The 27,930-nt window shown below is 42.5% G+C and overlaps 1 protein-coding gene across 1 annotated transcript in view; it reads left to right on the forward strand.

Moving 5' to 3' along the window:
- Nucleotides 1-27,930, forward strand: part of NRSN1 (neurensin 1) — a 107,712-nt gene that overhangs the window by 13,223 nt on the left and 66,559 nt on the right. The window lies entirely within an intron of this gene.

Genomic DNA, 27,930 nt, shown 5'->3' on the forward strand with positions numbered 1-27,930 from the left:
AGGTGCCCTTTCGCAGCCAACTTTTATCTGGTCTGTGTCTGTCTACTGTGACGACATCCTCTGGTGCGCCGTAAGTACAAACGCCTTACACTTATTCATGCCGTACAATGTCTGTATGAGAGGTTTTATCAGCAAATAAATCTGCATATTTGCTTCTAAAGTTTATATTTATATCTCATATCCAAAGAAATAGAATGAAGAATATACCTCCAAGACAGTGATCTTGTTGTTTTTTCTTAAAATCAAAATAAATTATCTGCCTGGAGTTTGGTTATAAGTTGGTGCAGTTGTGCGCTCTTTAATTTAGTTTATTTATTTAGTGTGTTTTATATAGCGCGCAGCTACCCCAACGGGGTGTCCCGGAGCTTCTGTGCATACGTATGCTGGGTCTAACTCAGATGGAACTAGCAGAAGAGGAAAGTTTTTAAAGCTCTGCGGAAAAGGAGTTTGTCCTGTATCATCCGGATGGGGATAGGGAGCTTGTTCCAATGGGAGGAGACGCAAACTTGGAAGGTTTTGCCACCGGAGCGTACTTTTTTAATCTGGGGTGGCGAGGAGGTTTTTTGAGCTGGAACGGAGGAGTCTGGCATTACTGTAGGGGCGGAGGCAAGAGGAGAGGTATGCAGAGCCCTTTCCCTTTACAACACGGTGGGCCAGAGTTAGAGCTTTAAATTCTGCCCTTTTTTGAATTGGTAATGTAGTTTCTGCCTATGTGGCGAGATTTGCTCACGGAGGGAAATGCCACAGACCAGCCGTACTGCAGCATTCTGGACTGTCTGGAGACGATGGTAGAGGCCTCTGGACAGTCCTATGTACAGGACATTGGCGTAATCCAAATGGGAAGTGATCAGTGCCTGGACAATTGTTTTCCTGGTGTTGCTGGGTAGGAAATTGATAAATTTTTTCACCATCCTGATTTTGGAAAAACAGGCAGCGGACACCGTCTGAACTCGTTTGTGGAATGAGAGGCTGGAATCCCATCTAAGCCCTAGGTTTTTTACTGATTCCTTTGGTAAAGGGGCATACTCAGGTCGAGGGGCCACCAGAGGTTGGAGTTCAGTGGCGAGGGCTGGTGAAAAAAGAGGACCTCGGTTTTTACGGCGTTAAGACGGAGTAAGTTGTTGTCCAATCCATTGGGCGATGTTGCGGAGGCAGTCTTTTAATGGATCAAAGGTGGTTTGAGAGGGGTTGTCGTAGGAGAATAGGAGCTGGATGTCATCAGCTTATGAGGTAGCCTTTATTCCTGATTGGGCAATAATCTCGGCCAGGGGGGAGAAATAAACATTGAACAGAAGGGAGCTTAGTGAGGAGCCTTGGGGGACTCCCCACCTAAGCGGGCGACTGTCTGAGGTGTAAGGGGGGGTGAATACTGCCTGTGTCTGATTAGACAGGAAAGAAGCAAGCCATTCCAAGGCCTTGCCTTGAATGCTTTTAGCCTGGAGACGGTCGAGAAGGACGGGGTGGGAGACGGTGTCAAATGCTGCCGACAAGCCGAGAAGCACCAACACCGCTCTTGACCCCTCATCCATCTTCCACCGTACGGAATCAGCCATCTCAATTAGTGCTGAGTCGGTACAATATCCAGGTCTGAACCCGTGTTGCGAGTCATGGAAAGCACCATGGGCTTCGAAAAAGCTAGCTAGTTGCTGTTGCACTAGCTTTTCGAGCACTTTGGCAGGTGCGGGTAATAGTGAGATAGGCCTGTAGGTGGCTGGTTCATTAGGGTCTGCATTGGGTTTTTTAAGGATGGGAACTAGTCGGGCATGCTTCCAGGAGTCTGGAAAGATGCCTATCTGCAGGGAGTCATTCCATATGCCGTTTAGAACGGGGTTGAGGAGGGGCGCCAAGGATTTGTATTGTTTGGCCTGCCAAAGAGACAACATCCCATTTTCCCCTAAAATAATATAAAAACATGTATATTGTGTTACTTCTCAGTGTCCCATAATTAGGGGTGCATTTCTTTTCAAAAATTTCAACACCACAAGTATAATCCATGACATTTTGATGTTACATTTAATTCAATACCGTGTTCATTAAAGTCAATCTACAATAGTTTCTTGGCCTTAAATGCTGTAGCCAGCACAGAGCACCTCTTCAAATATTGTGATGACTGATGAGTGCCTTAAATCTCTGATGGATAGCGGATGAATTGTGTGAGTTGTCATGTAGTATTTGCATTAGAGAGGGCTCCTTTTTAAAAATCATTGCATTCTCCTCTGGTGCCATCTTCCTTCCTTCAAGCACTGTAACCACTATGGTCTCATTACGAGTGATCTCATAACTACGTTGGGGCACAGCAGTTACTGACCCCTTCAGTATTATGAGATCCATAAGAACTCTGCAGATCTATTTCTTTCCACAGCGAGTTTGGCTGATAGAAGCAGCCGTAATCTGTGTGAAAAAAACAGAGATAAATGAGGTATTACTAGGGAGATCGGACCTGGAATTACAGATTCAGCTGGCAATATCTCATTTCTGTAGGGAACCTCAGAGTCCCACTTGTAATCCCCAAGTAGCCTCCAGAATGGTCAAAAAGATGACTACCTGCATGTTACTTGCGGGCCCTACTTCTTTAAAGTGAGTTTGGCTGTCATGGGTTCGACTCTCTAAGGCATAGGTACTCACAAACTTTCTCTCAGGGGCCAAATTTACAGTTTGGTTTGTGTCCGAGGGCTGCACCGGTGGGGGCGGGGTCAGTTGTTGAGGGTGCAGGGCTAGAGCAACAAAAAAAACTGTGACCATGAGGTTGATCACAGGTCCCTGCAGCGGACGCCTTTGTCCACTGAGCCACCAGACCTGTCATACATATCTCTCTCTTTCTCTCTCTCTTTCTCTCTCTCTCTCTCTCTCTCTCTCTCTCTCTCTCTCTCTCTCTCTCTCTCTCTCTCTCTCTCTCTCTCTCTCTCTCTCTCTCTCTCTGTCTCCCTCTCTCTCTGTCTCCCTCTTTCCTTCCCTCTCCCTCTGTCTGTCTCCCTCCCGCTGTCTGTCTCCCTCACCCTCCCGCTGTCTGCCCCCCTCTCCATACCTCTGTCTGTCTCCCTCCCTCTGTCTCCCTCCCTCCCTCTGTCTGTCTCCCTCCCTCTGTCTGTCTCCCTCCCTCTGTATGTCTCCCTCCCTCTGTCCCCCTCTCCCCTCTCCCTCCCTGTCTACCTCTGCCTCATTCACTCAGACTGTCTCACTCCCTCTCTCTCTCTCTCTCTCTCTCTCTCTCTCTCTCTCTCTCTCTCTCTCTCTCTCTGTCTCCCTCTCTCTCTCTCTCTCTCTCTCTCTCTCTCTCTCTCTCTCTCTCTCTCTCTCTCTCTCTCTGTCTCCCTCTCTCTCTCTCTCTGTCCCCCCTCTCTCGCTCTGTCTCCCTGTGTCTGTCTGTCTCCCTCTATCTCCGTCCTTCTGTCTCCCTCCGTCTGTCTCCCTCCTCCCGCTGTCTCCCTTCCTCTGTCTGTCTCCCTCCCTCTGTCTCTCTCCCTCCCTCTGTCTGTCTCCCTCCCTCTGTCTCCTTCCCTCTGTCTCCATCTGTCAGTCTCCCTCTCCCTCCCTCCCTCCCTCTGTCTTCCTCCTCTCTCTGTGTCCCTCCCTCTGTCCCTCCCTCTGTCGTCCTCCCTCTGTCTCCCTCCCTCTATCTCCCTTTCTCTGTCTGTTTCCCTCTGTCTGTCTCCCTCTGTCTGTCTCCCTCCCTCTGTCTCCCTCCCTCCCCCTCCCTCTCCCTCTGTCTCCCTCCCTCTCCCTGTCTCCCTCCCTCTGTCTGTCTCCCTTACCATCACTCTGTCTTTCTTCCTCCCTCTGTCTCCCTCCCTTTCCCTCCCTTCCTCCCTCTCTGTCTCCCTCTGTCTCCCTCCCTTTCCCTCCCTCCCTCCTTCTCCCTCTGTCTCCCTCACTTTCCCTCCCTCTGTCCCTCTCCTTTTCCCCTCCCTTCCACCCTCTCCCTCTGTCTCCCTCCCTTTCCCTCCTTCCCTCCTTCTACCTCCCTCTGTCACCTGACCCTGCTTGTGTGTCAGCCCGGGATGAGACAGCTTCCTGGGCACACACACAGCCGCACCCGAGCACTTCACAGGTCTTTAAAAGACCATTTGCATGTTAATGAGGCTTTGATGTATTTCATCTCTTAGGCCCCTGCAGCTACACTCTGGCTATCGCTAGAATCTCCCGGCCCCCACAGAGCAGCAGAGTCTCTGAGTCGCGCTGCTGCAGACACTGTTTTTAAAAAATGTTTTTAAAACACGGGTACGATGTCCGGAAGTTCCGCGGGCCGCAGGCAGCCCGCGGGCCGTACTATGAGTACCCGTGGTCTAAGGCATTGAAGAATCTATTTTTTGTATCAGGGCCTCAGAGAGTGAAGGGATGAGATCAACACGTGCATAATTAGAAAAAAACCAATCATGTGCAGTATTCAAAACAAAAGTGGAGCTTTGGAGAGGTGATACTGCAAGTAGAAGTGTGACTGGAGATTAATGTTGAAACATAGAGCAGAGAAGCGCACTCAAAAAAGTATCACATCATCCACTTTCACAGTGGCAGCCAGTACAAGAGAAGTTGCTGCAGCCCCATTACATTCGTGGGACTTCTTGTCATCACCTGATTATACCATTGCAGGAGTATGTATCTGTGGTAGGTCACATTGCAGAGATTATGGGTTTCTAGCGATTCACAGTGTCCCAGGATTCAATGTGGCTTTGATGAGTGTGGTCTTTCCACTCACACCGCCTGTCATCTCACTGCAGAGCCACTTCTTGTACGCATAGTCAGTCCTATTGTTGCATTGAGACTCCATCATGTACTCTGAACTCTTCTGTTATTTTCCTGTTACTAGTGTACAACGCTGGCTGCTCTTTTTAATGTCCTTCTACTGGCTCTAGGAGAGGTGAATGAGATTTGTTTGCTCTGGTCTTTTGTACTACAGGTTCTGCAACAAGATCTAAATTCTAGGTCCCAATATCTAGAGTCAGCTAACTAAAAGTTGGCAAGAGTTGAATATTATCAATCAACTACTGCTAAAGCTTGGTGAAGTAACTACCAAATCGTATGCCAGTGCCTTATCAATGAAGTATTTCATAAAGCGTGATGAAGGAGGTGGACGAATCGTACTATATGTACCATTGATTCAGAAATCATGACACGTGATAAAATCACAAGTGTGCATGACAAAACATGGAAGACTTAACAATTTACAATTTTTGGTGAACAGTGTTGAACACAAAAAATCTTTTGAAGTGCTGCAATGTGTCCTCTTGGTATGTAGATGATTTTAATCTTGAGATCTAAATTTTTTCAACGCTGTTGGGAGCTTCCAGCCCATGCCTCAGTGGTGCCTACGGGCATCCTTTGCCACTCTAGGGTTATGGCTCTGTCCGCTGTGCTGTGTTCATCCCTGTAAGAACTCCGATGTTGGAGCCGTTCTCCTGGATGGCGCAAGGTTTGTCCTGACCTCTCCACCAGGCCTTTTTTGAATTAAAGATTCTTACACAGTCTCAAGTAGACACATTTCTGAAGCAGGTATTGGGTCTCCTGGCAGGACGTCTACAGTAGGCTGTGGGCCGATAGAATAATTCATGTACAGGTAGAGGCTACTAATTTCTTCCTATCTATCGCCATAAACTATTGCCTTTCGGGTATTGGTGTGGGGCAGTCTTAATACTCCTGAAACCGTCAGTAGGACTGACTCCTTGCCAATTGCACTGGTAATTGCACAGTATCACTGACCAGGTCTCAATTTGCCCTTAAAATACACGAATTCTGATGATGTGGTTGCCCTTGTTTAAGTACCTAATTCATATTATGTCCTTCAGCACATTAAGGCCCGTCTAAGTGGGCTGCAGTTAGTTCTGCAAAATAAAGTACTGGGCTAGTGATCTGTGTGGGAAAATGTTGTAGCACAACATTCAAATGTGACTACGTAAGGCAATTTAAAAATGAGTTAAATGAAAGAGCACGAAATGAAAAGATTTTTTTTTCCAGCATTGCCGAGTAGCATGACTGTGCCCCAGCTCATAATAAACCGGATTCTGTTTTAAAATTGAGTTTTATGTGAAGAACAAAGCTGTTGCTTCTAGTTGAATGCAAACAATGCTTCCTTTCAAAATGTCTCCCAGCACACTCTGTGAATGCTACTTGCTAACAAATAGCAGATTTGTTGAGGAGATATATTGCACAATAGTGGGCTTTTAGCAAAGGATCGTGGCGGAATAGTGAGCAGATATGAAAACAGATGGTTGCCTAGGGGGCTACAGGCACTGGGGCCTGTGGGCACTGTGACCTGTCAATCACTTCTGGCAAAATAAATAACTCTGTTTTAAAGGGCAGCAACAATCGAAAGTATGCAATAAAAAGGGAGAAACTATGTCGAAGAATAACATGATTCACTCTTTGTATGATGCTCCTGTAAGTAAATATTAAATTTCATCAAAAAACTTGAGTCTATGATAGCCTATGTTGTAGTACATAATACTGTGCAACTGTGGCAACCTATCTGTTCAATGTGTACTTCTTACCCGTGTATTTTTTCACATTGCTATGATCATGAGGGTACTGCTTCCTTTCAACACAGTTTAAAGCTGGATATTTCCCTAAATATGCACCAAACTATTACTTTTTGTCGCCAACCCTTGAGCTGATCAACTGACCTGGCTTGAACGGTTGTCTATCAGTAGCCTAGCGGCTGGTTGGAGTGGTGATCTAACAGTGGCCTAGAAGCAGAGAAGTTGCTAGACTATAAAAAAACTAATGTTGTTTCTTTCTACTGTCTTGCAGCTTCAAATTGTTTGGTATCTCAAAAATATCTTCTATATCCCTAAAACCGGGCATGAAAACCTAACCTTTACTTAAAACCTCTGATTTCCGCTGTTCCTTTTTCCTTTCCAATAGCTCTCTCCTTACTTTCCATCCTCTGCATGCCTCCTCTCTCAGGGCACATCCTACTGTGTCACATGCATGTTCGCCTTAATCTCGATTCTTTTACTTTTGCAAATTGCCCACAACTCATTTACAGGATCACACCTGCAATCTAGCAATACCTAATCTCCTGTAGCTCATCTGGTAATCTGGCCAACCATGTGCATGAGCTCATATAACTAATGATCATACCGAACTACTATTAATTTAATCCACCACAAAGAAACTGGAATTAATGTATGGTTTGCTTGGGCACACAAGACTAATCGCAGAAGGCAGCAATAACCAATAATTAAGGTTTTAATAGGTACTGTACAAAATGCACTGCAGACACAATCCTAAGTATTTTGCCGAATCAGAGCCTCCCCCAACTATGCGGATGATGAGGTGACATGTGTCAATGTTATTAACTTGCAAAAGAAGTGTAGTTGCACCATGATGGAAGAGCCAGGAGACCATTTCCTCCTAGTGCTGGAGTTGGGAGGAATTGGGGGCAGGAGATTGTAGTCTGAAAGGCTCAAAGTCTAGAGCTAGCAATAGGAATGTGGGATCCCAAGGCCCAGAGGTGAAGGGACATTGGAGAAGCTTAAAGGTTAAATCCACACCTGGTGAGTATGTAAAAAATACAATCTTGCACTTACAAAATATTCTGGACAAAATCTGTACCTTTTTTTCCTAACATTTTGTAACTAATGCTCTTATTTGTATAAGGTGTGTCTTATGTCTTCCCAGTTGTAAATTACGGTCACTCGGAATTCCCTCTCACCGGGTGGGTCAACAGAAATTGGTTTTCTGATCCTAGGAAATGTACTCCTTTTCTTTATGTAAGCTCTGAGGGCAACTTTCAAGTTTAAATGTATTGCAACACTTTTAGCTATTAGCCATTGTTGCACAGATTATAGGGTACAATTATTGGATCCCGGGGGAAAATGCCTTTGTAGGACAGTATAAAAGGCATATTCAGAGAGAGTTACACAGTGCTGGAGGACTACAAAGAGTTGTTGATTAGTTTTATGAGAAGAAATACAGTCATGACAGGATGAGGTACTGTCATTGGGGCATGCCTTTAGGGAGAATGTAAGAATACAGAGATAAGATACAATCCATAAAACACGTACTCTATGCTACTTGTAAAACATTGACAGACTGCCTCTTAGCGATGCAAGGATTTCAGAGGGCTTGGGTCTCAGAAGGTGACAGAGTAAGCAGCTCTGCTGGCAGGGAAGGCATACACTCTTCTTGGTATTGAGAAATATCATATTCTGTGGGGATACAACAAGGACCCATAACATATCCACTGGCAATATGGGAATAAGCTCAGTAATCAGAAACATACAAGGCCTGAAGATGAGAACGTTCAATGAGAGAGGAATTTCAGAGTACATGGCAGCCCTTTTTTTTTTTTACAACTTGACTTGGAATATCTTGGGTGGGATAGCCTCAGATTATCTAGATGTGTTTTGTGTTTTGATTCCTACAGAGAGGATCTTATTTGTGGCAAGTTAGAAGTGCTGGCTCGTTCATTGTCAAAACATCAGTTGATGGACAGAATGCCAAACAATGTCATACATTCACCCCAGTACAAAGATCTGGGCCTAAATCCATCGTTTTTTTGCTCACCATGCCATTCCAGTTTGAACCCAGCCATATGCAAATCAGTCTTGATCCTGTGCCTCATGGGAACAGTCCAGCCCGAACTGCCAAGCCAGATCCTCCCTGGACTGGAAACAAGCATCCTAGGACTGGTGTCGGAATTTAACCCCTCTTCAGCCAGGATAGCTTTATTCCAGTGGCATAGAGAGCTTGGATCTCTATTGACTGGGGGTGAATGTTTTGATTTGTTCTGCATTCCGTCCACCAATTGTGTGTCTTTTGCTTTCTTGCCCTAAATGTGCCAGGTATGCCCAGACATGGGTCCTGGGCTCACTGTGCCACTGGAATCAAGCTGTCCTGGCTGAAGAGGGGTGAAACCCCGAAACCGGTCCTAGGATGCTTGTTTCCGGACCAGGGAGGACCTGGCTTGGCAGTTCGAGCTGGACTGTTCCCATGAAGCACAGGGTCAAGACTGATTTGCATTTGGCCAGATCAAACTAGGGTGGCATGGTGAGCAAAAGAATGATGGATTTAACCCAGATCTCTTGACTGGGGGTGAATGTGATGATTTGTTCTGCATTTCTTCCATCAATTGTGTGTCATTGGCTTCCGGCCATTCCACGAGGTGGAGTATGGAGGGGGATTGCCTTTAGGAAGGGGGATTTTGGCTACAGTGCTCCCACTGAAAAGGGGTTATAACACCTTGGCTGCGTCGAACGTTCAGGTCCAGTGCTGAACGTTCGAAAAACGGGTGGGGCAGCATCGGCCAATGGACGTTCGCAGCACTACCAAGGTAGTGCACGCGACGACCGTTGGCCGACGGCAGCAGCCAAGGGGTTAAAAAATGGTGCATTTTAGTTTTTCCCATGACAGTGATATTTTTCCCATGGAAGAATAAGGTCTCTCAGCAGGAATAAATTAACGCATTTGTCAGTCATCAGTAATATAATTCATTATTATTGGACATGCAATATTCTCTGACACCATATTGTTTACAAACATCTTTGCACTCACATTGTTTGATACATGTATGCTAATACAGTACGTTTCCAGTAAAATCTTATATGAGCGGGAAATGTTCACAGCAGTTTTATTCCAATGATCAATACTCCGTTCAGGTGAAGATTATTTCAGTAGATATTACCCCTGCCCAACAATGCTTTAAGAAATACATCCACCATACACTGTTAGTATGTGGTCCGCTTACAGGGAGCACAACATTGGGTCATGGAGATAAAATGTTGAACCAGTCATTGTCTGAAATATCATTTTCTTTGTAGTCTTGACAATCTGATGTCAAGCTCTTTAGAGAATAGGTTTGACACATTTTGGCGAATGTCTTATGGCCTCATCAGTACACAACAAGGTCAAGTCCCCAAGATTCACTAAAAACATTAAAAGATTTTACGTTAGCGCTATAGGCTGAATCAGTCAACTGTAGAAACAAGCAAAAATATCTGAGGAGACCTGTGCCTAAGGCCAGAGACTGGGTGTATGCCACCTTCAGAAGAGAGAAGGCACCACAACAGAATAGGAGATGGCCATCAAACCCTTCTTGTGCCACAGCCCTTCACTGCATGGCCTAAAAAGGATAAACCAAATTTCTCAACACAGAGTGAAACAGAGTCGAAACCAGCCGAAACAGTTCTCGCAATATTGCTCTTACTATCCCGACAAATTGATCCCAACGTATACCTGAATCAGGGTTCCATAGATATCAAAACTGCAAGGACACAGCATTGTGGTGTGAAGAAAACTCTAGATATGAATTAGGAAAACAAAGAGTAAGAACCACTTAGCCCCACAATTCCGTGAAGGCAGAGAGGATCCCTATCTAGGGCTTACCCAGGCAGCCTATGAAACCGTCTGAATCATGTCTTCCGAACACACAGAGCTGTGGAATTAAAATGAACACTGGCAAGCAGCCTGTATACATAGTAGAATCATGATTACGTCAGATGCTGGTGTAGGGAGAAACGCAGGTGCCATCTAGAAATGGTCTCAGAAAGGAGATCTTCCTAACTATTATCTTATGACTACTGGAGCTCGGGGAGTAATCAAAGTCAGTCTCCTTCTTCCCTTCCCCTAACCGCTAAGGGGTTCAACGAGGAGCAATGAAATTAAAAGTAATAGTTCAAAGAAAAAGAAAAAGTGGCGTGCATGGAGAACTGCTTGCACAAATGTTATGTGTATTGAAGGCAGAAATCAAATCAATAGTACAGAAATCAATCCTAGAGCATCCTCCACAGTATACAAAGGTTGGTATCAAGACAATCCAGAATCCATATTGTCATTAATATTTCAAGGGAACAGGGACACCAAAACAAATATAGAAAACATAAAGCTGCATGTAACTGGATAAGAGAAGAGAAAGGACCAAGATCCATCATTAATTTTGCAATATGTACATCTTGTGTCACACTCAACTGTACTGCACATCTTGTAACGGATTTAATGAAGGATACCAGAGCCCAGAGAACAACAAACAAAGAGGAGTAAACATTATAGTCTGATGAAAGACCTCACTTAATCATTCTCATTAAGTCCATCGGTACCTGTTGTACATTTTTCGATGTATCTGGCTTGCATTTATAAGTGTGTTCTCCATAGATCCACCCATCACCTCTGCTGTTGCCACAAAAATCACTGACCATTTTATATCGATTGTATTTTAATTTATTTTTCAAGTTACATTTTATGATTGACAGTCGAACCAGAAAAGCTAGGAGTATAATATTTTATTTTCATTTAGACTGGTGAGTGAAGTTTTTTGCATTACGCTTTATATTTTTTCGGTTACTAAAATGCATTTGGATTTATATTGAAAGCAGTCGTTTGTGATTAACAAGGAAAGTATTATTTGTGTGCAACTTATTGTTAGTAACTACTGCATGGAGCAATTTAAAGAGTTTAACACGATGGGCTCCCTCACATGGGAGGTTTGTTGAGCAGGTTACGTGTCAATGTGTGATTGGTAACAGAGCTTTGTGACTTTCATGTATGTCTCCGTAAGGTTGGTTCCAGGAGTATCTTGGAGATATGCGCAACTCCCTTTCCTCAAGGCTTAAGACTTAGCTCAAGAGGCAGGCTGTATAGTATTGTTATGTATGCTACAAGTGCACACCAAATTATTGGCCTGTTAGTTATCTATTTATGTCTTTTTATGAAGTTCTCCACATCTCTCGCAAAATATTGTTCTAAGTTTTTGTTAAAACTTTTCTCCATATTTTTCTAATGAAACTCTCTAAATGTCATTACATAGCTTCTTGTATATCCCACCCGCTTTATGCCTAGATACTGCTTTTCTCTAAACTTCTCTGTAAACCTTTTGTGACTAATTATTTTAGGTGTGTAACTCTGTCTTACTCTATCTATAATATATTTCTCAAATATCTCTGTAAATGGCTCTGAATCCATTCTGGGTTTTTTGGTCTATGTAAATACAATTTACTCTCTAAATCAACTGTTACGAAATTGTTCTATTAAAATCTCTTTCTATGTATGTCTCTATCTAAATCTCTATATAAATTCAGACATCTCTCTAAAACGTCTGACATACTTTCCAAGTCATTTTTCTAACTGGCTAAAGCCTATCTTTATCTCACTATATAATTCCCAAAGGGCCCGATTCACAGAACTAACTTGAGACAAAATCCTAAATTTACTACCATTTTGGTATCCACAGAAGGCACTTACACATTTTGGTATTCACAGAAGGCACTTACTCATTTTGGTATTCACAGAAGTTAGGAGTCCTAAATGCCTTCTGTGAATACCGAAAGTCTTAAAGTTAGGATTTTTCTCAGTTTAGGAGTCCTAAAGTTAGGAGTCCTAACTTTACTACTCCTAACCTGAGAAAAATCCTAACTTTAAGACTTTCGGTATTCACACAAGGCATTTAGGAGTCCTAACGTTAGGACTCCTAACTGCCTGCACTGCACATACTCAGCTAACAGATTGCAAGGCTCTAACCTCTGTCTAAGAAAATATTGCTTACTCCCATAACGACAGGCACACATTAGCTGCTGAAACCTCAGAAACCAAACTAAAGCAATTCTCACCAACACAGCAACATAAAGGCAGTGTTTTCCAACAGCCTGGAGATACACTCCTACATTTTCTATTACTTCAACTACATGCCTAGATAATAGGGTGTAGATTGACTAAGGAACATTTTGATTGCAGATGGGTGTGGCACAGGAGGGACATACTAGTATTTTTAGAAGATATCTGTAAGAAATGTGAAATTAGTTTAGGGGGTAAGTACCCATGTCACATATTAACCACAACCTATGTCAGACTGAACACTTAAAGTCACTAAATTAACCTAACAATCCCCCCTCCTACCAACCCCCTGGAAGCTAAGATCACGCAGGCTGAACTTGGAGGCTATGTGTAAAGTATTTTTTGCAGTTCGGAAACAGTAATAAAGTCAAATGACAGCACAAAAAAATCCCAAACCAAGTTAGAAAATGAGAGTAAATTCCAAAACTAAAATGATTTAAAAATGACAAAAATCCAATCAGGGAAACTGAAGTACTGAATTTTTAAACTTTAATTATAAAAAATAGCTCCCAAAAACATTAAGGTCCATTCGCGGTTATCTGGTTGTGCTTGACTGGTACCTAGGTGCAAGTTAAGGCTGACTGCAATGCTCCGTGGGTTGGATGCAAACCAGGTGTGACCTTGTTACAAGTTTTTACCTTCTAACTTTGGGCCTCATTTAGATCTTGGTGGACAGGTTACTCCGTCACAACGGTGACAGATATTCCGTCCTCCAAAATATAAATCCTGTCATATCCTATGGGATTTATATTTTGGCAGATACAGTCTTCTAGACTCTTGTCAGGTCTCAGACAGCAGGTTTAGTTTTCTTTTGATCTTCCACGAGTCCAAGAGATTCTGAGGAAGGTACTAGGGATGCCACATTTATGCCTAGCACCAGCATGTTGGTGGGGAAAACCCTTGCTAACTCCTTAACTAATGTGGTAGAAGTTTCCAGGCGCGACCCTACCCACTTTTGCAGCATTTCCTGTGTGCCCTAGTAAAATAATCCCACAATGTCCCTCTCTACCTAAAACCAAGATAGCAGAACCTTTCTTTCCTTGTGCAGAGATACTGTGCCCACCCCAGTAGTGTAGCCAGGAAAATGAGCAGATCTTCCTATGTGGTCATTCTAAACGAGATGAGGTGGCACCTTCTTTCCTATTGGGATTGGTGCCTGGCTAACTGGTAAAACAAAGAAGGGCCCTGCCCAGGTATCAGTGACATAGTAGGCCTGTGACAGGGTAAGAATCTTTGAAGTTAATCAAATTCATGGGCACAGCCCAGATGGTCATGGTGCCTGAGGAGCAGAACACCTCCCCACACCCAAGGCATTTGTTATTTTCTGGGAGTAGTTTTCACATCTCATCAAGGGGGCTATTCCGTTGCTGGGTAAAAGTGGGAGCTTATGGAAATGGGCCTCCAGAGGCTTTGGGCAGGAAAAAGGTAACTTTCTAGAAGTACCTTTTCCAAAATATGGATTACAAATACAACTTCACCAGTGAAATGGGTTTGTAATACATATTTCAAAATATTCAAGAATGAAATGTGTAGGTGTTTCCTAGCTGGAGGTAACATTATTCATCTTAATATTGTATCCCAATGAATAACCAACCCTGCTACGGTGGAAATAGCTTTTGGGGCCTTTTCACTGTAAGGATGAACTTGACGTTTAACTTTTCTACTTTACAATACCATGCTCCCTTCCATATGGACAGTAATGGTTACCTAGGGATGACTTATTAATATTCAAAAGGAAGGTTTAAGTCTGCCAAAAGGGGTATTCCGACAGGTCGAATTTGCAGTTTTTAAACAGTCCAGCCAAGCTTCAAATGGTATGACTACAGTCATCTTTGCACCGTCCCTGCAGTGGGTGGCGCAATGTGTGCTGCTGCCCACTGATGACATTTAATGTACAGGCCCTCTGTACACTTTGTGCCATATGCTAGGGACCTATATGTTAATTAACTATTGCAGTTAAGAGCGTGCCAATCTCATCTTGATGAAAGGGAGAGCACAGGCACTTTACCACTGGTTAGCAGGGGTAAAGGGCACAGAGTTCTACAGCCAGCAAAAATAGTCAAGGTATAAGTCTGGGGGCATTCCACTCAAAAGATGGTCCTGTCTAACAATATGACAAGAAATACTCTCAACATGCAGCCTCAGAAGGAGTACCCAGATTAGACAGTGGCAATCTATGGTACATTGCAAATGTGTTTTAATTTGAAACTGGTGTACATGAATTCCTTTGACTACGAGCCTCGGCAAAAGAAACCCAGCAGCATGGGGAGGACCTTGACAGTGATCCCCACCAATGAAAAAATATCTCTTGCAGACCTCTCTGCCTGTTTTTCTGTAAAGGCTGATAGTCTATTAATTTTGGAAGCCTACTATTTCTTCTGGTGGCTAACTACCCCCATTTCGTAATGAGTATCTACCTCTTTTTTCCAGAAAGCAACTGATGTGAAGGGAATACTTAAGATGATATTTTACTAAGACAGTGTTTAGAGGAGTAAGAACTGTTTTTATTTTGCTTCCTTTGTTACATTTCCTAGTTTGAGACTGTCTGTTGTTCTGTGGTCAGGTCAAATCAAAAGCGTAGTGCTCTCCTTTGCCTACCGCCAGAATTGGCATTTAAATTATTTCAACATTGAAGAGCAGGGGCAGGCTGATTCAGCATTTAGTTTTCAGTGTTAGCCCAAACATGCTGTCCACTATATTTCATCCGTTCCCCAAACTGATTTCCTTTACGCCTCCAGTGTACAGGGCATAATGAATAATGGAGCTCAAAATACACACACAGCAGTCTTTGCCATGGTAACTAAGCTGTTATTGGATGGCCGAGTGTGCAGTTGCATATTTTGAAAATATGACTCATCTTGCAGACTTTTCCGAGTGATAACACTCTTAAATTGTGAGGAAACTCTGCTTCTGAATGATAATGACGTGGGGGGAAATTATTGGCAGCTTAAACAGTCATTAAAAACATTTCCCCCTGCAACTATTTTCTTTTACATTCTTGGTTTGCTGTTTAAGAAGGATGTGTGTACGAGCGCGGTCTAAATTTAGACAATGTTGGTTCACCTTTCTTTGCAACTGCAAGCATAGTAAGAGTTGATATGTGTTGTGAAAACATGGAAAAAGCGGTTACTATTGTAAAAACGCATTTAGTGTATATGATTTCAGTATTGTTATTGTTAGGGCAGTTTCTGTGGCCGTGTGGCTGTTAGGGGTTTTGGGAATTGTGTGTTACATAGCGGTGCGCTCCTACCCATGACTAAAATGTGTTCATGGCCCTATGCTTTTGCTGTGTCTCTGTGCTGGAAGCTGACCTCCGATATCCATATCTTAGTGTCTGTATATGTGTCCCAGTCACATTGCCATTGGGCCAGTGTCTTATACTTGTTCCAGCTGTATTGACCCAGGGGCATATTTATAAGAGCTGGCGCATTAGCATCGACGCCTCAGACTTCTTGCACCTGCAGCAAATGTTAACGACGCAATACATGCGCTGTATTTCCAATACAGTGCTTTATGGCGCAAGGATTCACGGATGTGTCAGAAATTCTGACGCATCTTTTGACGCTAAAGTGATGCATTGCTGGAGTTGGTTGTAAAACTGATGCAACTCCAGCAATGTGTCAGAACACAGAGGCTTGTCCCATTTTAAAAGCCCTTCGTCAATCCTTACGCCTGGTTTGAGAAGCAGTAGGGATATTGACGCAGTCAAGTTGTAGTGCGACGCAGTGAAAAGTTGTAAATTTTTACATGGCTTTTAACGTGAGAACGCCTACCCTGCATACATCATACCTGGCGCAGGTATAATGTGGCACAGGCCACTACAAACTTTGGGCCCCTTGCGTCAGTTTGTATATATAGAGCACTGTGGAGCACTGTTTGCGCCACTCCTGCATAACAAAAAGTGACTCTGCAGCAGCGCTAGCGATATGCCCCCTGTGTGTGGAACATTGTTTGTTGAGGATGACATATACATAAATCATGTTTGGTGGACCTATGTGAAATGACATCCTAGGTGTAACATTCTAGTGTAGATATTGGTTGATTTATAGTAGAGTACCTGAGGACATCTTTTAGCTTCCAAATAAGAGCAAACAGATTTCGATGTTTAGTTGGTGGTGTAAGTTGATGACATTTTGTGATGTAAAAAATGATCAATTCAAATGAAATTCTTGCATTTTTTTCCTGTTCTCATATGTAGTATTCTACTTCCCACATTGTGGTCACATATATGTCCCTCTTATTTTGCAGTTAGAGGAGACAAATAAGGTTCAAATGAACATTTTAAGAACCACTTACATGGGAAAGGTTATTGATAATCCAGATAAGATTTCCGTTGTTCCTTATCTCGACTTTGTATTTTCTGCTTTTCTCAGTAGCTATTTGGCAAGTGTGACACAGAGTCTCTTTTCAATAACACCCTCTAAATTCAAACACCAGGTCTCCCATAGTTTTTTAAATGTTACTTTGTTGCTGGACTTTTATAAAATAACCAAAAATAACTAGGACAAGGCGATAAAAATAAAGTCTGCATTATGAAACTAAGCAATAATTATTCATATACAAGGAATTGGCATGCAAGGAGTTATACATTATCTTTCAAACAGAGCCTATTGGATCAGATACAGTAATTCGAGATGCAAAACAAAAAAGTCCTCTTTCAGTATCAGATAAATTTATTGTCAGCAGGTGTGCCACCCACAGTAGGCCTCCATCTAATGTGATGGGTGTAGTGTCTTGATCATTAGCAATGGCGGTATCCTTTCGGTTCATGTGACGTAAGTGTTCGAATGACGAATAGAGTACATGTTTAGAACTTTGAGTTCACAGTTACACAGTGAGGAAGAAAGACGTGTAATACTAAGCTTGTGTGTGGCGTACTCATTTATGAACACCCCGACCTGGGAGGATGCTACAACTGGTGTCGAGGATGGGATACATAACCTGAAAAAGGACATTGCTCTGCTAGAGAGTTTGCCGTGGTCAGAGCAAACTGCTTGTGTGTGCCATTCGTGCCTCTGTCATAGTGAAGACGGACGTCAAAGCTCAACTCCAGCCGCTGTGTAGCAGTTGACAATAATGAAAGCCTCACTGAGAAGTTTACTCATGGTTGGCCAAAAATCTGCTACTAAGGTCATGAAAGAGGTGGGAACAGCGTTTACAACGCAACTTTTACAACGACTTGCGCTGGGGGGCGCTCTAGGATAGGGAATAGTTTTAATTTACTATCCAACACCTTCCCTACTATCCACGGGGACTGGAGTTGGAATATTAAATTTAACTATTCACTATCCAGCGCCCCCCAACGCAATTCGTTATAACGACTTGCGTTGTAAAAGTTGCGTCGTAAAGGCATGCGCTGTAAAAGCATGCGTTGTAAGGAAGTACATCGAAGGAGGTACTCCACCACTCCGCAACACTGAGCCATAAATCGTATGGAATAATAACGCTAAAGGCGGAAACAATCAGGTACAGAGAAGCGCTAGAAGCCGCGATAGACAAGGGCGAGAAAGTGCTCGCAGCTAAAATAGCCAAATATAGAACAGCGCTAAATGCAGTGAAAAACAGTTACTATGCAGAAGAGTGAATTAAAGCTACAAGAAACAAAACAAGTATTTACCGTAAAAGAGGAAGAGGGTGTAGTGCTGGGTCAGATGACCCCCTGCTCAAGTATGGTGCCAGTACTTGTGAAAGGTATTGCATCAAATGCACATCAAGCACTGTCTGAACAGCAAATACTTTCCACAACAGTAGCAAGGGGTGCAAGGTACACCACCGCTGCTATCCTGAAACCACCACCTCCATTCAACAATGCTAAAAAGCAGAATGTTGGTGACAGATGCACTGCCTGGAAATAAATGTTTGATGATTTAATCGATCCACTGGAAGAAACAGACAACAAAGATATTGTCAAATACCTAACTTCATACTGGTGAAGGAGTAAAAGGCAATAAAGAAATTGCAGCAAACTGATGAAGTCACATACCTTCAAGTCAAAGAAGCAGTAAATCTCAAGTTCAATCCAAAGCTAAATGTTGATTATGAAAGATATATCCTCAGTCAGGAATGACAGAAAGCTAGTGAAACAATCAACACATTTGATGAGAGACTTGAAAGGCTCATCAAACATTGCAAATTCAATTAATTCAATGATATAGAAGCTCAACGTCTACGAGTTATTGACAGATGTCTGTCAGATTTATTCAGATGATGACTGCTGAGAGAAATCCTTGGTCTGGAACAAGTTCCTATGGCTGCCAGAGCTGAGTAACGTGCTGACAGACAAGCTGCTGACATGGAGGCTGGAGGCGCCGAGAATGAGCTAGTCATGAACATAAAAAGCAAGCAGAAGCACATAGGAGAAGGACACAAAGTGATGTCTCTAAAGAAAAATAAACTGTGCTTTAGATGTGAATTTTAATTTCCACACAAGGGTAAATCTCCCGCCATTCAACAAGTATACAAAGGCTGTTAGAAGGAGAACCATTTTGTAATGGTTTGCAAGGCAAAGGAAAAGCTAAGTGCATCACAATGAGATAAAAGAATGGACACTCGAACGTTCCTGAAGCGACAGTCTATGCAGGCCCACAAGGCCAAGCAACAACATCAGCTGAGGCAAATTGACACTAAGTGAAGTTGATCGTCATCTAAATCTTTATCCAAGAGTTCTTAAGTTTCATTGTCAAGTAACAGTGAGGAAGATAGATGTGGGATGTCGATGAGCACCTCAGAAAAACTGGCCACATGCAGGGAACAATACAAGTCAAAGAAAAGTTGACAAGTGAAAACACAAGTCATTCAAATATTGTCTGAAAATTACACTGAAAGTAAATGGTTGCTCCATACCTTTTGTTATTGACAGTGTTATGTCTCTAAACATCATGCCTGAGGAGAAATACAATGAACTATCTCCATTGTCCCATCTCACACCATCAATGACTAAAGTGTATATGTGGGCTGCATTCACACCATTAAAGAGTTGAGGTACATTCGTAGCAACCATGAAATACAAAAGGACAAACGTACAAGCACCTATTCATGTACATCAAGGTACTGCGTCAAGTGCCTTTTTACTCAGTTTAAATACCACCACTGATATGGGACTGGTAGCTGTGAACTACAACATAAATGCTGATGACGACATAAAAAGTAAATTCCCATACTTTTTTCATGGATTGGGAAAACTTAAGACCATGAATACTCCATATCAGTGAGGATGTTCGTCCTGTTGCTGTAAGATATAGACAAATTGCATTTCATCTGCAAGAAACTACTGAGAAAGAGCTTGAGACATTACTAAAGCATGATATCATTGAACGATCTACTGGTCCAACTCTGGCTTTCTTCCATAGTGGTCATGCCCAAAAAGGACAGTGGAGGACACAGTGGAATTGTTACCACTAGACCAGCTCCCCAAGATCGAGTTTGGTTTCCTTGTTTTGATGAGCGAGTTGAAAGAGAGTTGAAGGACTGTCATTTGTGCAATTGCTTCTCTCTCAAAACCACTCAACTTGCTTTGACTATGTCTGATGTGCCAAAACATGTATGGGAGAGAATCTCTGTGGATTTCCTTGGTCCTTTTAACAATTGACATCACCTAATGGTGGTTATCGATTAATACTTCCATTTTCATTAGTAGAAGATCTGTCATCGACCACTCAAAAAAGAGTCATTGAGAGGTTAGATGGAATTTATGCAACATGGGGTGTTCCTTTTACCCTAAAGTCTGACAGTGCCCCCCATACAACAGTGGAGAATTCAATCATCTCAATGTGAAGCATTAGAAAAGCACACCTCTTTGGCCTCAAGCAAGTTACGTTGTCGAACGCTATATGAACACATTTAAAAAGACTATCTAGCGTGCTAGATTGGAGATGTTCGATCTGAAGTCTGCTCTCCATGCTGCTCTCCAAACTTACTGGTTGACTCCTCAATCATGGAAAGGTGAAAGTCCTGCCGACCTGATGTTCGGGAGAACCATGACGACCATGTTACCACAACGGACCAACAGAAGATCTACAGCAGATGGTGAACTTCATCAACCAGACTTGTGGCTTAAGCAAAAGATGAAAGTATATGCCAACAAGCGTCTATGTGCCAAGAACACAACTTTCAATAAAAGTGATCAAGTATTGGTGCGACAACAGAGAAAACGCAAATCTGATGCTCCCTTTGATGTTGAACCCTTTAATGTTGTGACTAGTAAAGGTCACATGGCGACTGCTCACTGTCCTGGAAAGTACATCACAAGAGATTCTTCACATTTCAGACATCTGCCTCATGATTTGCCCATAGATGCTGTCAGAGATGAGACTGGTTCAATTGACACTGTTGAAAGCCCCTTGACTGCATCTGTCCCTACATCACTCGTGCCAGTCATGGACACTTTTCTCTTCCCAACATCAGAGGACACAATCTGGAGTTTGGTCAGAGCTCCACAACGACTTATCGAAAAGTTGTAATGCCTGTATATCTCTCTAAAAAATTTTTTTTTTAATTTAACAAGGGGGAGATGTAGGGTCTTGTGAGTTACTGATGACAGGACCCTTTTGGATCCTTATGGACTCCATAGAATTATGACGTAAGTGTTCAAGCATGGTGAATAGAGTTCATCTTTAGAACATTTTGTTCACAGTTACACGCTAAGGAATGAAGACGTGTAATACTAAGCTCCGTTTGTGCCGTAATAATTTACAAGTACACCGGCTGGGGAGGACGCTACATTGGGAACCTAGGGAAGTGTCCTTATGTAGCCACCCTGTTGATGTTCTAATATATAGCTATGTTGTCATGTTCTGCACTTATGTCCACAGTGTTTGTTTCCACAACAAAATGCAGACTCTTACCCTCTTCCTTGAGAATACTGTCCCAGAGAAGTTTCTGACACACATGAGCACTGCATCCTCTGAATCTTGGATAGGGAAAGGGCTGTGATGTTAGCTTTTTGGCCAATCTCCATCCTATAGATGTACAATCGAGCTGCAGTTTCTAAAAGGCAAGTAAGGGAATGGATGCTCTTCCTTTTATTATCGAAACTGAAAGGGATAAGTCAATGTGCTGAAATGGCAGTAAGGGGCACAAAGTAGACAAAGGAGAGGCCTAATGAGAGGACAGACTCGCCTGGCCGAAACTCAAACTTATTAAGCGGCCCCATGAGATATACTTAGATTAGGTTAAGTTGGAAGGGTCGGGATGGGTTTTGTAACTCGCTACAGCTCCTAAACTGTGCTTTATGTATGGAAGAAACGACGTATCGATGGACATTACAACCCAATGGAATTATAAATTTTAAATCTGTAAGATAGTATCACTGATAATTCATTGACAAAAGTACCATTGTTTATTTTATATTGAGATTTAATACATGGCATATTAATGGTGATTCGATAATAAACACCATTGACAGAAGAAGTTGTGATAATAAAAAAATGAATAACATATATATTTTTTAAATTAATAATAAGCGGCCCCATTCACATAGAAGAGGGGGCTACAATCTATGGAGTTCAGCTGTATTGTTTAAAAACAACATTAATTATTACCAGTACCTATGATTACATTTTAAATAGAATATCTATTATTATAGCATTCATTGATATTTGTTCTATGCACATCAAACTAATTAAAAAACACCTCTGGATCTATATTTAGCTACAAGCACAAGTTTCCATATGTTGGGCTAAACTCCAGAGCAATCTAAGTTTATAACCATTGCCTCTAACTGAACTATATGAAAACTGTTTTGCACTGGAAGCTGCCATCCCTATTGTTCGAGAAATATTTAATAATTGTAGTGGATTGTGATCAAGCCAAGGCTGGCTTACCAGTCAGTACACGGGAATGGATCTTAATAACAAAATTATTCCTAAATATTAACCAATTAGTGTGATAAAAAAAATCCTAGAGAACAATTAAAACATAGCCTTTCACATTGGTAGGAGTGTCAACAACTATCCATGTTCAATTCTGGTTAGCATGGATTGCTGTTGGTTTCAAAGAGGACCTCAAAATGGTAAAATGACCTGACGTGCCTCAAACCACTTTTAAAAGATTAAGATGTCTTTTGAAGTTGATATTATTGTTTGTGTAGATTTTTTTTATAGCAGTCATTCGCTCATTCATTTGCTTTATACTAGCCTGGCCTAGAATTTGTTCAGTAGAACTCCATTTCATAAACCTTTGCAAAATAATTAGTTTTTTAAGGGTCTTTTGGTAATTGTTTACATGATTTTTCTCTCTACTGCCCCTGGTCTGGAAAAGAGGAGTTCTCATGCTACACCTCACTGTTGTCCATTTTCACCCCCAGACTATCTCTACTCGCTTCTCAATCTCAGTAATTTCCACTGTATTCTCCACCTTAGGCTACATCTTTAGATAATACTTACTTAGTGGTTCTCTGTTTTCGTGAGTATTCTCCCTTCTTGTGACCCTACTTTGTCCTTCCCACATGTTTGGGTCATTTGGGTTCTCTGTTCCCTTCCAACGAGATTCTGCACAGGACCCTTCCATGTCACTCTCCTCCCATGTTTCTTCTCCCAAGTCTTGCCTGTCATTTTTAGACGTTTCTATATGATGACATTTATTTGAATACTAGTTTAATTATTTGGGTATTTTCACCAAATTTGTTGTTTTCCATGTCTATGTCTCAATCCTGGATCCTGACTGAGAGCTAGAGGGTTTCCATCCATACAAAGCTTCATTTGGGCACATTAAGATTAACCTTCTGCTGCTGCGCTTCTTCCATCTTTAGTAAATAATTAGTGTTGCAATTTACCCTGCTTTTGTGGGGTTTTGGGCAATATACGTTGCTTGCCCTTCTTCCTTACTTTGTTCCTTGGTGGTTGTATATATCACCTTTCACACTGACCTCTTTTGGGTCCAAACTGTCTCCACGCTATCCTCTGCTCCCTCAGCTCTGTTGCTCTTCCAGATATAACAGACTCCTTATCAAGAGGAACTTTGCTTTTCTGTTAATTACTTTGACCATCTGCTTTGTTTGTTCTTTTGGGAGCCTACTACCCCTCAAATATAATAAAAAAGCAATTCAGGTGGATTCCTAAATTGGAGACAGTAACATAAAATGGTTCACCTGGACCTGTTCTTTCACATACCAACTTTAAAGATTAGCCAAAAAATAAATAAAAATGTTACCATTTCAGCCCTGGGGAAAATGTACCCTGGACTTTTTAAAGCTCATTCATGCAATTACAAGGGCCTGCCGTTTATCTGTTTAGACATAAAAACGGCAGTACCGAGGCTACGCTTCCACATTAACATACACTTTCCTGACATTGATTTGGTGATGCATCTTTGAGAATGTATGTACCGATATTAAGAAGAAGTGAGTGTCTGTTACGCCAACAACTAATTACACAATGCCCAAATTCAAATAAGGTCAACTAAAAACAAAAAGAAATGTTGCTTTTTTGCACGTGTGAAAAATGCCCGTGACCTTTAGTCACGGGCATTTTCAATTTCCCTGGCATCTATTTTAAGTCTACTTTGCATGCACCTTTTACAGTTGCTAAGAGCAGCCCACATGGCAAGCAGGCGTGATTCTGTCGAGCATTGCACTTTACCACACATCAGTTGTGTTTCAACATTACCAAGGCACCCGAGTTTCACTCTGCATTTGATTTCAAGCTTGTATGTCCCAGATACAAAATAGCATCAATAGTTGGACGTTGTACAAAATTATGCTTATCATATTTCTAATGAATAGGCCCAATAGACAACAGACAGCCTTGCCATGATGGGTGTTTTTGCCTGAGGCGCGGCACTCAACTTGCGCCAAGATTAACTATTGAGTCAGTAATGTAATTTTCCTTTTCACCTTTTCCTCAATTTTGATTCATGTTTTGCAGCAGTACATACATTCACGGGGACAGATTCCCCGTAAATTACTGTTCAGTACAGTAATCCTTGTTTGCACTTCGATGCCAGAGACCTCGCCATTGCCAGTAAAAAATGATGACTGTCCCACTTCATTACAGTTGCAGCTGAGGTTGATTACACGTTGGCGCCCTCGGAAGCAGATGTGTTATTTAGTAGGGTGGTTTGGTGAGTCAACACCAGAACGTGGAGAAGTGTGGCTCACGGTGTAGAGCAGGCAGACCCGGAAGCTGAGGTCAGATCCAGGACCAGGGTTCAATTCCTGACGCGGCAGGGTCTTGAGCTCAAAAATGTCCACGGACTCGATAATTCTCGCTTCGGTGCCTGCTCTAATCATGGGTTCTCACTCTGCAACTCTGGGCAATAAGCTTGCTTAATCTCCACAACGGCCCCCCTGCGGCGGGATGCCTGGCTTTCACCTTGGGGATGCCCTGTAGGGGCTATCTCACAGGGAAAAGCCAGGACGGGTTCCCAAGGCAAGCGCCGGGAAACCTCCGGGTAGCTGTGTGCTCAATAAATGCAATAATAATAATAATAATAACACCAACAGTAAGAGCTGGCCACGATGTGACAAGAGCTGAGCCCAGTTTAGGAGACTGTACAGGGAAAGGTGTGGCGCCGCGGCCAGGGTAACTGACACTGGAATCTGGAGATCACGGTTCGATCCCCCGGCTCTAGCAGCAGGTTAGCCCAGCACACCATGTGACTCTGGGCAATAGCTTGCTTAATCTTCCCGACGGCCCCCAGTGCCTAGAGATTCTTACGGGTGATAGTTTGCGCTTTACAAATGCGGATTATTATTATTACAAGATGCATCCTCCATGTGGATGACATAATCACCCAGAATATGGTTTACTTTTGGGCTTTATGCCCTTTACATTGTGCCTAATGACATGCCTTTTGCACTGTAGTGGTTGCAATTGTACTTGCTTTCCCTCACCCTTCCAACCCAAGCACAAACTTTCCTGTGCTTCGGAATAAGGGGTATTTGTATTGCCTCACATAACCCACTAAAAGTCATGCTCCCACACTCATATTCTGCCAACTGGTTAGGGATGGTAATCTTTAAATTAGAAACCACATCAATGTCAACATGGAGGGAGGCTCTGGTTTACCACCCTCCTGGTGTAAAGAAAGATTTTTGCATTAAGTTAATGGAATGGCTTGCCCGCACATTCTAGCAGCGGGTAATTTCCTGCTTGTAGCAGATTTTAAATACCATGCTGATTAAAAACTCCAGTCTTGACACTGTCCGCTTGCTTGCAGATCTGGAATCCTTAGAACTCCACCAAGAAAATAGAAGATCCAACCCATAATGCAGGAAACACGTTAGATCTAGTATTTTCCAACCTCCCAATCTAGAGGTTGATCCCCAGGTTGCCCTGGCGTGGACAGCCCATTTCATCATCAGGCCTCCATATTAATATGGAGAAAGCAAGAGATACTAATTCTAGTGCTTAAAAGCTTACCAGACCATGGAGGAAGGTAGTAACCTCTTTAACCACATGGCTGCTGCGGGGATTTTTGCCCTGTGCTGGAAAATCATTGATGCCATTATTCATGACGAGCTCAGCTCGTCATCAGCACACGACACCCGTGGGTGATGACGAGCTGAGCTCGTCATCAGCAGCGAAAGGGTTAATTACACCTGTTTCACCCCTCCTTCTTTGAAGGATTGTGGAGACATTAATCTAGCCTTAAAGGATTTTGAAGAAACCTTCACACGCATTAGACACCATTGCCTCTCTGAAATCTAGCAAAACTAAAACCAAGAATCTTGTCTCACCTTGGTACACTGAATTCCTAAAAAGGGGGTAAAAAACATGTAGTAAATTTGAGTGTAAGCGGAAAACTTCTAAATCTTCTGAGGATACATTTATCTATAAATCTGCATTAAGAAAGTATTTTAAAAATATCACTGTGGCAAGAAAGATTGATATAGTTGATAGAATCAACACTGCAGGAAATCCTTCAAAAGAACTTTATAAAATCCTAAAACAATTTACCAACCCGACGATTTGTATCCCTACCATTCCAGCATCTCTATCGATCTGTGATGATCTCGCAGCCCATTTTGAACAAAAGATTGATAACATTTACCAATCCTTTTTAAATAATGGAGAATTGATAAGGCAATCCCCACTGAAATCTTTAGCTAGCCCCCTTCTACAACTTTTCAGTCCTTCAATCCTGCCACTCCTAAGCAAGTATTGGTTCTGCGTAACTGGATTAAATCTAGAACTTCTGATGATCCTTCTCACCTTATGGAATACTTTGGCCCCAATAGTTCTTGCTCCAATTTCAGACTTATGTAACCTTTCTCTCAATATTGAAGTTCTTCCAACCAAATGAAACGCTGCCAGGGTTAGACTTATTCTCAAAAAAAGCATGGCCAACCCCACAGACTTGGTCAAATATAGACCACTATCATTGCTTCCCTTTTCCGTAAAGTTATAGAGATCCTGGTTAACCAACAATGTGTTTCTTCTCTTGAAACCCATTTCCTATTAGACCCCTCCATGTCAGGTTTCCATGCTTCCATGCTTCGCGACAGCCTTGGTGGAGGCCACTGACACAGTCAAGCTTGCCTTAGATCAGGGGAACTCTGCCATGATGCTCCTCCTGGATCTAACAGCAGCTTTTGATACCATCTCTCATTGAACCCCAATCCAGAGATTAGGGGAGATCGGTGTCAGTAGCAAAGTCCTGGTATGGCTGAAACATCTTCTGCTGGAGCGAACTCACACAATACATGTGGACCTCCTTAATGTCAGAACCATGGTCCTGGTTAAAGGGGTTCCGCAGGCATCCGTTTTAAGTCCTACCCTTTTTAATATATATGTGGCTCCCCTGGCTAAGGTTATTGGGTCATGTGGCTTTGATGCCATTTCATATTCTGATGACACCCAACTTGTCATCACTATGGGGCCAAATCTGGAACCCATCAAACATAAATTTATGGACTGCATGTTAAAAATTGCTTTTTGGATGACGCCCAGTTTTCTTCAGCTTAGTTCCAGTAAAATGAAATTCTGCTCTTTGGGAAGACACCTGGCTTCTTTCCATCGACTGGTGGTCGTCTGAATTCTGACCGACTACTATTTCCAAAGATATATGGCTAATAATCTAGGTGTATAATCAGATAACAACCATTCCATGAATGAGCATCCAATTAAATCTCTGGGATATGTTTTGGTGTGATGCACATGCTCAGAAAAACCTTTCATCGGATTATTTTGAAGACCAGAAAACCCTGATGCAGGTATTAATAGTGATCTGCCTGGACTTTGGGAACTCCCTTATGGTCTCAATGAATGAAGGCCTTTTCACCAAACTTCAGGTTGTGCAGAACACAGCTGCTTGCCTTGTCAGCGGCCATCCTCCTCTGTGTCCTTCTGAACCTTTATTACGTTCCCTTCATTGGCTTCCTATAAAAAGTATGCTCTTTTCAAACTTCTTTGTTTATTTTAAAAATGTTTGCATGGAAATGGCCCATGCTAT

The sequence above is a fragment of the Lissotriton vulgaris genome, chromosome 4_1 (assembly GCF_964263255.1).
Source record: "Lissotriton vulgaris chromosome 4_1, aLisVul1.2, whole genome shotgun sequence".
Classification (NCBI taxonomy): Eukaryota; Metazoa; Chordata; class Amphibia; order Caudata; family Salamandridae; genus Lissotriton; species Lissotriton vulgaris.